Consider the following 16922-nt stretch of genomic DNA (forward strand, 5'->3'; position numbering starts at 1 on the left):
CGAATGGTCCTCCCCCCGCCCCCCCCAACGCACACTCCCTATCCAGGGCGGTGCAGCCACCGCAGCAGCAGCAGCACAGGCGAAGGCAGCAGCATCCTAAGCCAGCCACGCAGCAGCAGCAGCAGCAGCAGCAGCTGCGCGCCTCCGGCCCAACCCCGCGCGCGGCTCCCCCTCTCGCCCGCGCCCTGCCTGTCTTGCGTGTGTGCGTGTGTGCGTGTGCTCAGCCTCAGCGTGAGGGGCACCTGCTCGTCTGGGCGCTCGGAGGAGGCAGCCTGGCCCCAGAGCTGCCCAGAGCCGCCGCCGCCGCCGCCGCTGCTGCCGCCGCCGCCACCGTCGCCACCAACTCGCAGGCGCCGGGTTCCGATCGCCGCCGCCGCCGCCGCCGCCGCGCCTCGCCAACCGGAGTTGGGCTCGGTGGGGCTTTCCCTCCCGCGCAGCAGCCCCGGTCCCTTCCCCGGCTGCCTGCGAGTCAGCCTGGCTCCGAGTCACGTGTCAGTGCCTGAGGCAGAGACTGGGAGAAAAAAAACGCGCTTCATTCCTTCTTCCACCGCCATACTGTATTTTATCCTAAATCTCATTTTTGTTCCAACATTTTACTCCCGCTCGGTGAGTACCTTTCTCCGTGGCATTCTTGTCCTCTTCTTTATTTTTTTGTCCTTTTTTTTTTTTTTTGCTTTTGTTTTTGGTTTTTTTTTCTTCTTCTTCTTCTTTTTTTTTCCTTTTTCAATAATCCACCTCTTTGATGATCGTTTCTATTTGGGAAAGCTTTGAAAAAGAGCATGGTTTTGAGCCTTTTCCTGAATCCAAGTTTTTCTAGCATGCGGTCGTTCTGTAGGCAAGGCGCCGTGTCTGGGAGTCCGAGGCGCCGGGCCCGCTGGGAGCGACTCCCAAGTCCAGCAACATATGCAACTGGTTTTATGGAAAAGGAAAAAGAGAGAGCGAGAGAGAGAGAACGAGAGAAATGTGGAAGGATGGTGCCTATTTTTTCCCCCTTTGTAAAACTGAACTAAAGCATGTCTCTAACTCTTTTTTTTATTTTTTGGCATACTTTTTGTGATAACATTTTTGGTTTTTTTTGGTATAGGTGGGATTTTATGGCAGTGTTTACAAGTTTGTTGGTCTTGTGATACTGGTTCAAAACCATTGGGCAGACACGTTTATTTTCTCTTTTTTATGCCCTTTTTGGAAGCCGGTGAGAAAAATTTCGTTTTTCCCTCCCTCCCCCCCTCTTGTTTTTGCTATCTATCGATAACATGAAACTTTTCTTGCAGCTGGTGACTGGGATCATTTTTAAGCAAAACATATACTTTTTTCCCCCTTCTCCTTTAAATTAACTATGACTTTTGCACATCTGCTTTTTTTATTTAAAAAAAAACCGAGATAATTTTATGATAGATATCCTGATATCTATATCTATATTATCCCTTCTTCCTCCCTTCCCCCTCCCCATAAATCAATTTTCAAATGATGGCAGTGGAAGGTTTTTCTGGAAAAAAAAAATGAAGTGCGATTTGGTTTCCTTGTCAACGGAGGATGAAGTGAACAACTGAGCAGCTTGCAGAGAGCAGGTACTTGGCCCCCTTGGAGGCGTTTCCCGGGTGTGCGGTGGCAAGCTGGTCCTGGCGAAGAACTGTGTGTGTGTGTGTGTGTGTGTGTGTGTGTGTGTGTGTGTGTGTGTGTGTGTGTGTGTGTGTGTGTGTGTGTGTGTACAATCAAATTGGACCAGTGTCAGTGGGGGAAAGCTGCGCCAGGAGCCAAGAGAAAAGAAAAAGAAAAAGAAAGTCCTTTTCCCTTCCTTGGGATGGCTTTTTCAGATGTGCGCCAAATACAGTCATTCCCTGGCTGCGCCCAGGTCGGGTCCGCAGCGGGCGGCATCTGCTCCGCGGCCCGCGCGGGCTGGGACCGTGGTGACCGGCGAGCTTGGTTAAGTTCTCACAGGGCCACTTGCTGTGCCTTAGGGGCGCTACCCTTGGGCCCTGTCCCTCAAAACACTAGGAAGAGCAGGGGAAAGGCGGCAGGGATATCATCTTCCGGGTGGACTGGCTTGGGGCCAGGCGGGCAGGAGCTCCAGACATTTCCACTGCTTTGAGGCTGGCACCAGCTCTTTGCCTGCTGAACTCCTTCACCCCTCCCCACCTCTGCCCACCCTCCCACCCCCATATTGAGTAAACAACGCCTTGGGTCTTCCCGGTCTCTCCTGCTGGTTGCCAAGGGCTTTGCCTTCTCAGTGGTCCATCCTGGCTTTGGATCTTTTCCTGTTCTCTTGCGTTGATATTAAGGGATTACTAGCATCTTCCAGGGAGTGGAGAAATACTTAGATGATGGTCGCTTGGGTTTCATGTGGAGGAAGAAACAGTTACTTTATACAACTGAGAATACAACCGGTCTGGTACAAAATAGCCTTTTATTTAACTTTTAAAGGGGCAGGGCTCCTTTTGAATGATCTGATCCTGTTTCAATGGTTTCCCCTGACTCCTGGGGCCAGGGCAGTGGTGAGAGATTGTTGATTGTGGTTGATTATGGGGTCTTGTTAGCATTGCAATCCTCAGTGTTGGCTGAATGTATTCTATTACATTTTATGATTGTCCTGTCGTCTATTTGCAGTATAAGCTAACACCACTTCACAAAGATGTACTAGTTGGCAATAAAAAGGCTTTTCGGTATGGGCTCAAATCTGCTGGGAAATTCACTCTCCAAGTAAATTTAGCAAAAGACATCAAGTCTTAAAATTTAGAGAGCAATCGTGATCTTAAAAAATTGATTGTGAAGCTTTGGTTTTCTTCTTTTGTCTCCTCCCCTTTTACTTGTAAAGTTCAGCTTTTGCTTTCTCATTCATACATCAACATGCACAATGATAAAAATAGACATTTAGCAAATGAAATAACTTTTCCCTGTCAAATTAAATTTTTTTCTAGATTATCTGTAGAAATAAAAAGTAACTCTAACACACAGAAGGACCTGTGAGAAAGTGCCACCAGTAACATACTTCATAATTCAAGCAAACATTTCATTGAGTTTGTAGACCTCTTCATGTGTGCAATGAAAAGTTTTGTCCCTTATGGTTTTTGTTTTGTTTTGTTTTTTGTTTTTTTTTCTTGCTCTTCCTGGTGAATTAGTGAAGAGTACAAAAGTTCATTTAGCTGTAGACAGTGTAATGTCTAGAAAGCTGTGTTATTTTTAACAATATACTCATGTATCTCAGAGGTTTTCGGAAGGTTTATCATATTTGAGTTATTTTTGTATTCATGGTAGCTATTCTCATGGCAGCTGTTCTTTGTGGAAAATTTCCTATTGTGCTTTTACATGTCAAAGGGAGATCATTTTCCTGTCTATGAATACCAGTCTTGAGCTGAAGTAAATCCTAAGATTTGAAGCCAATATAATATCATGAAGCCTTAAATATGGATTTTTCTGCTTCCCTGCAGTGAGTTCATTACTCAAAGATAGCCTTTCATATGCTTCAGAAAGCTCACACAAAACGTGTTTTAAAAGACATTTGTAACATTCTGATTCATTGTGATTAGAATTCATTTTAATCATAACATTAAATTTTATTTTAATCACAATGGATATTTAGGTATGACTTCCTATTTTAAAATGAAAGATAATATATGTGCAAAACATTTTTGTAGGTTGTATGAGTTGAAGTAATGTAGTTGTTTAATTCTTGTAAAAGAAAGAGACGGAGCATGGAAGAAAGAAATAGCTAGAATGATCCTAAGTTTAGGTTGGTTTGTATTTTGACATTGAACAAAACATTTGCTGTACTATGATGTTTACAGTATTTCACTGAAGCCATACTGAGACCAAAATTGATTGACAGAAAATTTTAATGTGTGGGAAACAAGGATCATACTAAGAATATTTTTGTCATCCCATCTTTTTACTTACTGTTCATTGTTTTCCATTATTTGTATTAAAGTTCTGTAACACTCAAGTTCTCATATTACCTCCACCATGAACCAGGCTGGGAATTCTGCAGCTCTGTAAATCAGGTGATTATTTCTTCCATGAGTTTTTGTCTTAAAATTGCTGGACATAGGATATTCAACTTAGCACCGCCTACTGGATTCTCATAGAAAATTCTGAAATGCATAGAAAATACTGCTTGCAATGACCAAGCAAACCATTTGGATTCTGATCAACTTTAATCATGCATTCCTCCCAGTTACTACTTACTGAGGAGAAAAACAAACAAACAAAACAAAAAGTTAACACACACACACACACACACACACACACACACACACACACACACACACACACACACATCTAGTTTTTATTTTCCAGGTAAAGAGGAGTGTCTGAGGGAAATAACAAGTTTAATTGGCTGGTAAACCACTAGCTAAACTCAAATATTTAAATTAATTGTGACAAATGACCACAACCCTAAAATAACCTATTGAATTTTCTAGAAATTTTCTATGGAATGCCAAAATTAGTATTTTTTAAAAAATGTCCTGGATTACAAAATGAATTTTACATTTTCTATGGTGCAATCCTAAACATTTAGGGAAAGAAAATCCTACATGAAGCTCTGATGTATGCATCTGTGTGTGTGTGTGTGTGTGTGTGTGTGTGTGTGTGTGTATGTTGTCCAAAAATGTTTACATGAATACATTTTTATCATTAAAAACAAGTAATTTTGGATTGAAATGTAACTTTGCATATAAGTAATGAAGTTGTTGTACACACAAACACACACAACACATTCATGCACACACATACACACTATGAATCAATTGACCTCTTTGGTAATGTTTTATATAGGGAGAGTTACAGCATATCTTGTATATATGCCATATTCTCAATTAGAGAAGAAATATTACTTGGTTTTAACATGATAATTTATTACTTTTATGAAGGACCAATAGTTAAAAGAGAATATTTCTAAGGAAAACATCAATACTTCTAGTTAAAAGAAGCATGTATTATACTTCTCTAGTTAAAAGAAACGTGTATTATTTGAATAGCCATTCCTTAAATCAAATAGTTATACTTTTGCTAATTCATTAAGAAGTGTATTGAAACACCAGTAAGAGGAAGATTGCTGTTACATTTTTGAGATTTCTGAGTAAGAGCTGTCATGCTTTATTTACTCTTTGCTGATACTGTAAGCGACCAATTATTCAGTGAATCAAATCAAATAAACGTCTACATCTTAAGTCTTTGATAAGCTCCATTATAGAAGTCAAAGAGAAATGAGGTAGATATTTAGGATGATTTGGAAAAGGAGAAAGAATTCTAGGAAAGATATTTTATTATAATTTAATATATTCCCTTCTCTGAATTGAAAACTTTCATTTTAAAATGACTAGTTGTGACCTTACAAAGTACATCGATTTATTCACTTCATTTACCACACTAAAATTAAGGATTCCGTGTTGTACTTCAATGAGAATGAGTCTATGATGAATTTTCTTCTACCTATTGCTCACAAAACTCTAAGGAAAAAAATGTAAACAACCATGATTTCTTGATTTGCAGCTATTATTGATAGACAGTTATAATAACTATTGTCTATTATTTACAGTGTCTTGCTCAAAAGCTTTAAATTTTTCACTATTTGGTATAATCCTATCATTTAATGAGTTTCTCTTTAATAATTGACATAGGTAACGTAAATTTACCCATAGTGGCAATGATAATAATTAATTTCATTAACCATAATTTGAGACCAAGAGTAATTTAAATGGAAATTATAGATGATTTGTGGATGTACAAATATCTAGTAACACATTTAACAAAGGTTTTCTAAATATATTTGTCATATTCTTTCTTTTAAGAAAAATAGATCTTACCCAGGTATAGCCAACTTTTAATTGCTCTTATTCTTGTCTTTCAAATTCACCAGAACAAACAGGAGTTTTATTTCTTTTTGATTTGCTATACTTACGCAAAATATCAGAACTATATTTGGAAAATTTGCCTTTATGTCTTCTAATTCTTCCCGACACTTAAAAAGTTCTTGTTTGCTTGTTTTCTTTCTTGTTTTTTTCTGAGAATTAATCCTAGAAAATCCAAAAACTTGTTCAATTGTTTGGTTTTTGTTTAATTTTATATCCTATCCAGAGAGATGACAGAGGGGAAACCTTGTCTTTAGGGTGAATGTTCTCTGAATTGTTCTTGGAACCTTAACAGTTTGTGTTAAGACTGAGAATTATTTCTTTACACATAAATCTTAGCAGAAAGGAAAACAGGCAACATGGGAACCCTGTCTTTTTTCCTGAAATTTGCAGAATGTCTCCCTAGCATTTCTACACTAATGAAAGAGTAAAGATTATATCTGGATATTTTAGGTAAAAATGCAACTAAAGCCAGGCTCTGGTGTCTCATTTCTGTTATCCTAGCTATTCAGAAGGCTAAGATCTGAGGATTGTGGTCTGAATTTGCCCTGGGCAGAATAGTCTGTGAGACTCTTGTTTCCAATTAACCAGAAAAACAAGCTGGAAGTGGAGGAGTAACTCAAGTGGTAGAGTGTCTCCGTTGGGTGGAAAAAGCCAAGTGAGCATATGAGACCCTAAATTCAAGCCCCAGTACTGGAAAGTACACACACACACTCACTCACACACTCACACACACACACACACACACACACACTCACACACACACACACACACACACACACACACACACACACACACACGAAAAAGCCAAGTGAGCATATGAGACCCTAAATTCAAGCCCCAGTACTGGAAAGTACACACACACACACACACACACACACACACACACACACACACACACACACACACACACACACACACACACACACCCCACAATCCACTTAATTCATCAGTTTATAATCTTCATTTTAGAATAAAGTCACTGCATTTTTTGACAAAATAGTGGAAATTGTGTATTGCCATACATCATCTGGGTATTTAAAAAATGTTTACATGTCTTTTGATAACCATATAGTAAATTATAACAGAAGCCACGCAGTTCTGAGTTAGTTTGGAAATTGTTACTAGGCAGGACTAGAGAAAGACTATTTACGTTCATTCAATTGAGATTGGAGGAAAAGGAATGGAGGAGGCCAAACATGTATTGGTATGCCAATTGATGTAGTTCCATTCATTCTTCTTCTTGGTGAGTAGGTAGTCCATTATCATTTGTATGTTGGAGAAAACTGAGCTGGAAAGATAACATAACAGGCCCAAAATTCCCAGAAATGCGAAATGATAATGACACCTTTTGCAAACAAATCCTTCATTTGAGGAGAGATTTTTGTTTTGTTTTGTTTTGTATTTTTTAATATAAACAATTGTTATATTATTCTAGATACATTATTTAAAATAACTAGTTTGCAAGTTTCCACTAATGCATTCAGTAATGAGTAATAGAAACTGGTTCAAATAAATGTTCATATACATATTCACACATCTCTTCAGGACCATCAGATTTTCTGAGGACAGACAAATGAATGAAAATTTGTGAGTTAACACTAGTGTCTCATGTTGAGACAAAATAGATCGTTCGTTCTCTTACAGAGGACCCTCAGAAAAGCATTTCACCAAGTACAAAATGTAATCTCTATTCTTAAAGCCTTTACACCGTGATGTGGAAAATTAGTCTTTTACACAAGGAAAAACAAACAGCTAATTCTTTCATAACACAGAAAGTCTAAAAATAAAGGTGTTTCTTCTGTCTACCAACATCTCACCATTAGCTTCATCTCTATCTCTAGACATATTTATGTGTGAGATGTTTCAAGTTGATTTTATGTTTGCTAATACAGCAAAATACATATAACTGTAAGATGTTATTTTAGGTGCTGTGTTCAATTGCTTTTGCAAATGTGTGAAAAAGCCTTTTATTATTAAAAATTTATTGGAACTTGAAGTAGTGAATATTTTCAAGAATGAATAACTACATGACTATGAAGGCAGTGTAAATGTATCTCACAGATCTTTAAAAGAAAAGAAAAAGGGTTTTTGAGATCTTTGATGAGAAGTCTGTAAGTCCATAAAAAAATCAATGGATTTGGAGACCTAGATGGAAGAATGATTAAAATCTGATTCAAACTTTGGAAATTAGTAGTATTAAACTCCTTTAGAGATAATATGCAGAGGAAAGTCTGATATGGAAGGGGATTGAATGATTCAGTTTTGTTTATTACACACATTGAAGTTCAGACATTAAGTTTTGAATGAAAAGGCCAGTGTGCAAGTATAATTCAGGTCTAGAGATTAAAACACACAGCTAGAAGAGAATGTGAAATCATCTACATAACAAATTTAGAAGACCATAAATAAACCATCCAAGAGCATATATTTGGTAAGGCTGCATTTTTTCTACATGGGTACAAAAAAGACTACTGAAAGGTAGAAAAATAGAAAATAAGAATAACCACTGAAGTTTAGATAAATGCATGTGTATTAGAAGAAGAAGGAAAAATTGTAATGTTCAGCAGACAAAGTATGAACTCAAAAGAAAAGAAGGTCTGAGCTGAGGTAAGCTTGCTTGAATCAATGTTCAGAATTATTTTTAAGAAGAAAACAGTGACAGAGACACATCAGAACTGATAAGTGAACAGGTAATGGGTGATTCTGGACAAGTTGTGGCAGCATGATGAAGTTCCTCAAATTGTATAAAGCAACAATAGCAATCTAATGCAGACAGTTGCGCTGGTCAGTTGACATATATCATTCCTTAACCAAGTTGACTAAAGCTCTTTAGATAAGTGGATGATTCTACGTCTGGACAGAGAAAAATACAAGATGAGCCTGGGTGCTTCAATTCACCAGAAAGTAAGAAAATGATCCAAGATAAACATAAGCAGCATCTAACTTGAAGTACCTCCAAAATTGTCAAATTTGAACTGACTTGAGAACATCAAGATTCAACAGACTATGAAACATTTAATCAAATAAAACCCATAATTCCATGGTAGTACTTTAAATAAAAAATAAGAAAAATGTGATAGTTATTACACTGAAATCTCAGTGCCTACGTGTTTTGGAAGAACTGTAGTTAATTGATCACAGAACCTTACTCATGTAACCATAACCCATCTGTACAGTATTTTTATAATAAATAACATATTTAAAAAATTACCATATATTTTCAGTTAAAGGCATTAACTACTTGAATAAAATCTACCTCATTATTTACTCAATAGTCTTTGCTCTTTGCAGATGCGTCTTTAACTCTTTCAGATCTCCAGCTGTGTTTTTAGAAGTGAATCAAATTTGTATTCATTAATGTCTAGTATCTTTTATAGACATCATATTTATCTCCAGTTATTTTTTTGAGTCTCCCTAGGCCTCTTAATGTATCTGAATAAGAGTTAACCCCAGTTCTAGATGGAAAGTAACTACAACCATAGTGAAAATCATAGGGAAAAATTCACATTTTTATTAGTTTAGTGAATACAGTTGCAGCACTTTCTCTAGCAACAGAGCCGGTTACCTAAAGGGGCCATGAAAGTACATTACATTCACAGAGCATACATTGTGTGAAACAAAAAGGTGAACTTTGTTCAGGCAGTGACTACTTTGTAGAAAGACTTAAATAAATCTGGACTGGAAAAGGAGGCAAGGCCAACTCCATGAGACAAATAGAGTGAGAACTGATAGGCTATGAGAGCCTGATGGTCATGATGAAATGAATAGCAGACTCATTATTTTTAATAGAATGGGAGCAGTGCAAGGATGGATGATTTTGGTCAGAGGAGAATATTGTATTTCTAGATTTTGAAATAGAGCAGAAACAAATGATGAACAGTTTCAGAGTGTAGTAAGACATGCTGCTCACTAAGGATGATGCTGCAGACACCAATAAGTTAAAACACTGTGAAGGGAGGCTGAGTGTAAAAGACACTCGTGACAAATCCATAATTGGATGACAGAGGAAAAAAGTGCAAAGAAAAGTTATAAATATGATTTTTAAAAGTATTGGCAACATTTCTATTATCAACCACTACATAAAAGATCTTTTGATGACTTCTTGGACTTTCATCTTACCTTTAGAGCATTCTAAATAGAACATAGATATGTGTATTTATTTTAGTTATAGATGGATGGATTTTTCAGGAAAGACAGAAATAAATTCTGCACTGGAATGAGAGCTCCTTATAAACATTTCATTGACCAGAAAACTAAAATAGGATACTATAATTATATACTGTCTCAATTTGATTTATATTAAAGCTAAGGATCTGGAGGATTTGTTAATACATTTTTGAGCTATAATTTAAGCTATTTTAAAAAGAAGTCCAGAAAGCCAGTAAATATGGCCATTACTATTTCTATTGCTCCCACTACTATGGTCCCATTCTATTTGCGATCTAACTTTCTTTTTTGGGGGGTCCGGTCGTGGGGCCTGAACTCTGGGTCTGGGCGCTGTCCCTCAGCTCTTCAGCTCAAGGCTAGCTCTCTATCACTTGAGCCACAGCGCCACTTCGGCTTTTTTCTTTTTGCTTATGTGGTGCTGAGGAATCAAACCCAAGGCCTCAGGCATGCAAGGCAAGCGCTCTACCACTGAGCCACCTTCCCAGCTCATTGTGGCTGTGTGAGACCTTAAACTGATGTTCATATGAGGGCTTCATCTTTGCAAGAACTTATAAGAATCTTAGACTAAAATATTTAGGAGAAAAATTAGGATCATATATTTCAGTGATAGTCAACGGTTTGGTGGGTGTAATTCTCAATTCCAGGACTTCATGACTATACAATATGTATTACTGTGCCTTATTTACTAGACAATGTGGGGGAGAGATATTTTGATTTACACATCAATAGGTCAATGACACATGTCTAATAAAATAGACTCACATGATTAATGCATTTTCATTAACTCCCTATGTACAGAAGATTATTAAAAACCAACAGGTCTTTAGAACTGTACCACAATAGGGTCTGGTTCTGGCTGCTCCTTCATTCCCAAGTCTTACATAATGGTTTTTCTTTGGGCAGAATATTTTCCAGGTAGTATTTTGTTAGAAATCAATTTTACCACAGTCAATATGGTTTTGGAGATATTTCTGTAAGTTTAAAAACCAAACCTAAATGGAACCCTCATGAACTGACAACTTACTTGCAAAAGGAAATGGTATATACAAACACACACCCTCCTTGGAGTTAATGAAACTACAATATACCGTTTATGGTTATTTAGATAATTAATACATCGGAAATGGTTGGCATACAATGATTTTGGCTCCTGTGATTTGTTACGGTTATTTGTGATGGGAAAATTGCTTTATGCTGTTTTCTAAAGCCAGAACATGCCAGTGTTGGTATACAAAAGGAATGATAAGAGGAGCCAGCAAGGAGAGATAGCATCAAATTGTTTAGAGCAAACAACTGTGAAGAAAATGTTGGGGTCAAAACAAATGATACTATTTTGAGAAAAAGAGCATTAAAGAGTTATAATTAATATGTTTTTATATCCATGTACATTATATTCTTTATATAGTCTATTGTTCAATATAAAGGAATTTGGTTCTGAAATATGCTTAGATAACTCAAAATTTCAGATAAAGTATACTGCTAGAAACTCATGAGTACCATAAAATACATGAGATGAATTAATAAATATCTATTTTCAAATGTTTACATCATTTTTGTTGTACAAAATAATGGCTTTCATTATGATTTTTTTCATTATGACATTTACTTCTTTCTTCTCCCCCTCTCACTGGAATTACTAACAAAAATAGTTGCATTTTTTAACTTAAATGAGACCAATGCGCTAAGGTTATGAAATTATTTTTAATTTGTTTCTTTCTGAATCCATTCTATCATGTCTACCATATTTTAACTTCAGAATCGTTAGCTTTTCCTTCCATATTCAAGACATCTTTCCTGACATTGGTACAATTTTAGAAAGCAAACAAAAAGATGAAAAAAGGGAAAAGGAATGTGGATAGAGAGGGAAATAGAAGAGGGAAGCAACATTCATGCCAAACAGTGTAGCTATGTCAATGTAAATATGTAGTACAAGTTATAAAGGAGACCCTGTTTGTCATATTAAATTGTCTGGACAAAAATTAAAAAGTAAAGTGAAAGAGATGAAACCAAGTTTTACAATTTAAGTAACCTCATGAATTTCCACCCACAATCAATATGTAATTACTGTAAAGTTCTCTATTTTTATACTCCCATTGAAGTTGTTTGTATTTTATGCCATACATTATATTTTATACATATATTTATGTATTTTTATTCTTCATACTTTATACACATTTTATTGTTCTTGTTCTAATGTTACAACATAGGACTATGCATATCTGAGGATTTAGAAAAGTCTCAGGACTGTGTCATGTTCTAAAACTCTTTTTGACATCTTATTCCTTATCAGAGCTTAGCCAAGGTAGATTTTTAAACTACCTGTGATTGTTTCAATATTAGCTTTCACTTTTTATTAAGAATATAAATTGAAATCTATTCAAGTTCATTTCTTGTTAAAAAGTAATCCCAAGATATGGTCAGTTTAATAAGAAATATTAAATTTATCTTGATAGTTATTGTTCCTTAGAAACAAGATAGGCATTTACTAAATTTGCTTTTTTGAGTCCATTTCTACTAACTTTGGACCTTTACATGAAGCAATAACACAATTATTCAAATGGATAGCTTTTTATAATATATTCTTTTATATTAGGTGGTTTGCCAGACACTTAGGGTTTGATGAGAATCATCCAAGGTTCTGAAGAGTCATTCACAATTTCAAAATCAGAATAAGGAATTTAATAGTGAATATGTATACAGTTTGAATAACTTTTTATAAACATCTTGGTTTCGGAAGTTATATGGACATTAAGTAGGAAGTTTCATGTCTGATACTTTTTTGAATTCCTTCTGTTTTTATAAGGACAGTTTCTTAAGTGTTACTCATGAATTATACTATGATATTCTAGACAACTTTACCTATTACATCAGCCCAGCCCTAAAAAAAAAGAAGTCACTTCTAATTTCCAGGTTCCAATACCACTTAGTTACAGGGATAAATGATGACACTAGTAATAGCATTGAGCAGCAGTCAAAATTTATTTGCTGCTTAATATGGATCAGCTATTCTACAAAGCCTTGCCTTGTATTTTTATTATTTGACCTGTGTTGTTTGAGCTACTCTAGGTAGGACTTCCATGGTAAGGTGTGATACGTCTTTTGGATTATTATCAATACATTAAATGCTATTGCAGGTAGTTTTTTGTGTTGGGCTTCAGATCTTCATTAAAATTCCAGTTTCATAATATTGTGGTTTATTTTGATACAATATTGCACCATTTATACAGAATACATCATAAAGGAAACAGTCAATAAATTAAGAATGTTAGAAACCAGTCACCTGTTGCTTATTCCTGTAATCCCAACTACTTAGGAGGCTGAGATCTGTGGAGCACAGTTTAAAGCCAGCCTAGCAAGACAGTTCACAAGATTCTTATCCCTACCACCAAAAAGCTGGAAGGGTGGTTGTAGCTCAAATGGTACAATGCTATCCTTGAGCAAAAATGCTTAGGGACAGTGCCAAGGTCCTAACTTCAAACCCCAGGATCCTCATACACACATAAAAATTATGAATGTTGTTAGCAAGTAAAAGCAAATAACAGCAACAACAACAGCAATAACAGTAATAATAAATAATACATCTTTTCATCACAATTATCTCAAATGTTGCACAAAGAAAATATAATTTCTCCAGCATAACCACAGAGAGAGAGTATATAGACTTTACTTAGTTGTATTTTTTCCATATGTAAATTCAACATCACAGTAATACCTTGACTCATTTTTGCTAGTGTTATTGGAAGGTAATAGTTTACCTTTATTTATTCTATATATTATTGAGATCTGTTAAACTTAATTTTGTTTATTTGTAATTATTCAAAGTGCTTACAACTCATGGTTCCTTCTTATCATACTTATTGGAAATACATTAAGAGATTAGATATGTGTGGAATAGCATGAGATTTTTATGTGAATGGTTAAATTACTACTCATTGCAGACACTTAATTGTATAAGTAAGAATGTCCACAGTAGAGTGAACCAAACAGAATTAATGCACCATATACTGAGAATAATACAAAACAGCATTAGTGATCTCAGCCAGCGCTCTACCATTGAGTGATCTCCCAACAACAGTAGCAATGTATAGATTCCATACCAAACCTCGGCTTATTAACACAAACCTCATTTTAGGTATTGTTGCTTTTATAAGAAAGATGTATAAGCATAAATTAAAAGCAATTTATGCACAAGTTACTGTTTTTATCTCAATCTTTGGTATTCTGTACAAGGTTTATTAAAATATTCTAAGGTTAAATAAATTTGAAAATCATTCCCTTTATTCAATGTTGGTCAAAAGTTTTAATATTCCAAATTATATCTTAAAATACTTTTAACAGTTAAAGGAAACACAATTGTTCTAAAATGTGTTACCAAAAATGTAGAATTGTTTTCAAATTGAGTAAATTAAAGCTCAAACAAAAGGTGATTAGTATTTTCTTCAGCTATCTATGTAAGACCCTTTTAATGTCTGCAACTTAAAATGTGGAATTATTTGTAAATTAAATAAATCAGTGTTCAAATAAAATAGGTTTAATTTTGTTATTCACAAACATCCTGCTGGTGATGTTTTCTGGCAATTCTTTTGAATAGTTTATCTATGTAAAATTAAAAGATATAGATAGGTATCAGTGATTCATATCTTAATTCCAACTACTCAAGAGGTTGAGAACAGAGGATTGAATTCTGTAGTCAGGCAGAAAAACTATTGAAACACTGTCTGCAAATTAACCACCAAAAAGAAGGACTTGGAACATAACTCAATGCCAACAGTAAAAATGGGTTTCTAAGTTCAAAATTTGGCCACTGTAAAAAAAATATAAGTACTTAAATGAAATAATTTAAAATACATTTTTAGTTTCAGTGAAGCAGATACGAAAACCATTTTATTTGTAATAAGGAACAATTGTTGGTTACAACATGTACATATTTTCCGTTTTTCAAGCTGGAGTATACTGCTTATGTTAATTATAAAATATATTACCTTTGTGTGATGTGATAAATCTATTAATGTGTTTACCCAATATTTAAAAAATGTTTCATAATAAATACATGAGGATTCCATCATGTAATTATTTACTGTAAATTACAGTCTTATGGAAGAAGCAAGATAATTTTTCAGAGTTTCATCTTGAATTAAATTTATACTTTGACTGTTAGAAAATAAATAAATACATGAGGGTGGAGTGTACAGTGCAAAAGAGTACATAGTGATAAATGTGCAAAAGAGTACATAGTGATAAATGACATGGAACCAGTGATAAAGTTTTGAGTTAAATGTTAACTTGTTTCTTTCATTAATTTAGAAGATTAATTTCTGCATGGAGTTCTAACTGAAACAAACTCAAGCAAAATGAACAAAGTTAAACCAGACAAAAGTCAATTCACAGGAAGAAATGCCTTACATTGACAGATTCTTGAAAAAGAGGGCATTTTAAAAACATGTTTTTAGTTGAAAGTGAATCAGCATCTTTGAATAAAACTTGTGCATCACCAAGACTTTGGTGGAGAAATATGAATATTGGATTTTATCTCATTTCCTCTTGTTATTTGCAGTTGTAGATACTAAAGTATTATGGTATATATTAAATTTGAATTTTATTATGAAAAACCTTTCTTTTTGATACACCAGTGATAATATACTTTGTCACGCACACAAGACTATTGAGTTACTTCATTTTTCTCTTTTATTATACTATTATTTTGTGTGCCAAGTAGTAGCCAAGTGCCAGTGCCTCCCACCTGTAATTCTAATTACTCAGGACTTGAGAATTGCTGTTCAAAGCCAGCCCTGGCAGAAAAGTCTGTGAAACTCTTATTTCGAACTAGCACCAAAAACTTGAAAGTGGAACAAAGGCCCAAGTAGCAGAGTGCCAGCCTTTAGCAAAAATGCTAAGAGACAGTACCTACTACAGGAACAAAAAAAGAAAAGAAATTTATTTGCATTAAATTAAAGTAGCACATTTCTTTGGCGCTTAATTTTTCCACTGTGCTATGACTGCATAAACTTCTAGTTAATATATATGCTCACAATTTTGTCTGTATATTTTTATTATTAAAAGAAAAGTTAACTGGGCACAGGTAGATCATGCTTGTAATCCTAGTTACTTAGGAAGCTGAGATCTGAGAATTGTGGTTCAAAGCCAACCCAGGCAAGAAAATCCTTAAGACTCTTATCTCCAATTAACCAGCAGAAACTAGAAGTGACCCTGTGGCTCAAAGTGGTACAGTGCTAGCTTTGAGCAGAAGAGCTCTGGGACAGTGCCAGCCTTGAGTTCAAGACCCACAACCAAAAATGAAAGGAAAAAAAAGTTTACAGTTCAATTATAAAGGTGAATTTGATTTCCAATACTGAGAACAGTACTAGTTGTACTTATATGGGATGACAAAACAAAAAATCAAGGATACATGTTGTGGGATATTTTTAAAATATTTTCGGAAACAATCTCAGAATAATTCTAATTTTCAGGATGGCACAATAACCTAACTCCTAAAAAATGCCAATGCAGTAGAATATTTTGTAGAATATTTTCCCAGCTGAAGCATGACATTTTTGAATATTGAGTTTGAAAGAATTGTCCAATCTATTTTTATATATGTTTAAAATGCTCCCGTGATTTTTTTAACATTTTAATCACCTATCTGGACATTTGGTTTTAGCACAAATAATAGTCTTTTGTGATGTGTGAGTCATGGGTGAAAATCACTTGACAGGTAGAACACAAAAGGAGTACCTTATGTGCATAGCAGTGAAATCAAATATAATTTGGTTATGTCAAGCAACAGAACAAATACATGTTGGTTATTATAAATAGGGACAGACAGATGTGTGAGGTGGATTTGTCGTATTTACCACTCATCTGTGAAGTGATCTGGTTTCTTCCCAATTGTAAGGAGACATCAAGTGC

At 35.3% G+C, this 16922-nt stretch overlaps 1 protein-coding gene across 5 annotated transcripts in view; it reads left to right on the top strand.

Moving 5' to 3' along the window:
- The first annotated feature begins 331 nt into the window (after positions 1-331).
- Ralyl (RALY RNA binding protein like) overlaps positions 332-16922 on the top strand; it is a 698968-nt gene continuing 682377 nt past the window's right edge. For 3 of the 5 annotated variants that reach the window (XM_069990997.1, XM_069990996.1, XM_069990994.1), the window contains exon 1: positions 334-606. The gene's annotated coding sequence lies outside the window, so the exon portion shown is untranslated. Of the gene's footprint in view, positions 607-1474; positions 1569-16922 lie in introns of all 5 variants that reach the window. The other 2 variants (XM_069990995.1, XM_069990998.1) reach the window with 2 other exon arrangements.

This window comes from Dipodomys merriami, unplaced genomic scaffold, assembly GCF_024711535.1.
Source record: "Dipodomys merriami isolate MVZ:Mamm:240054 unplaced genomic scaffold, mDipMer1.0.p SCAF_4, whole genome shotgun sequence".
In the NCBI taxonomy this organism is placed as follows: domain Eukaryota; kingdom Metazoa; phylum Chordata; class Mammalia; order Rodentia; family Heteromyidae; genus Dipodomys; species Dipodomys merriami.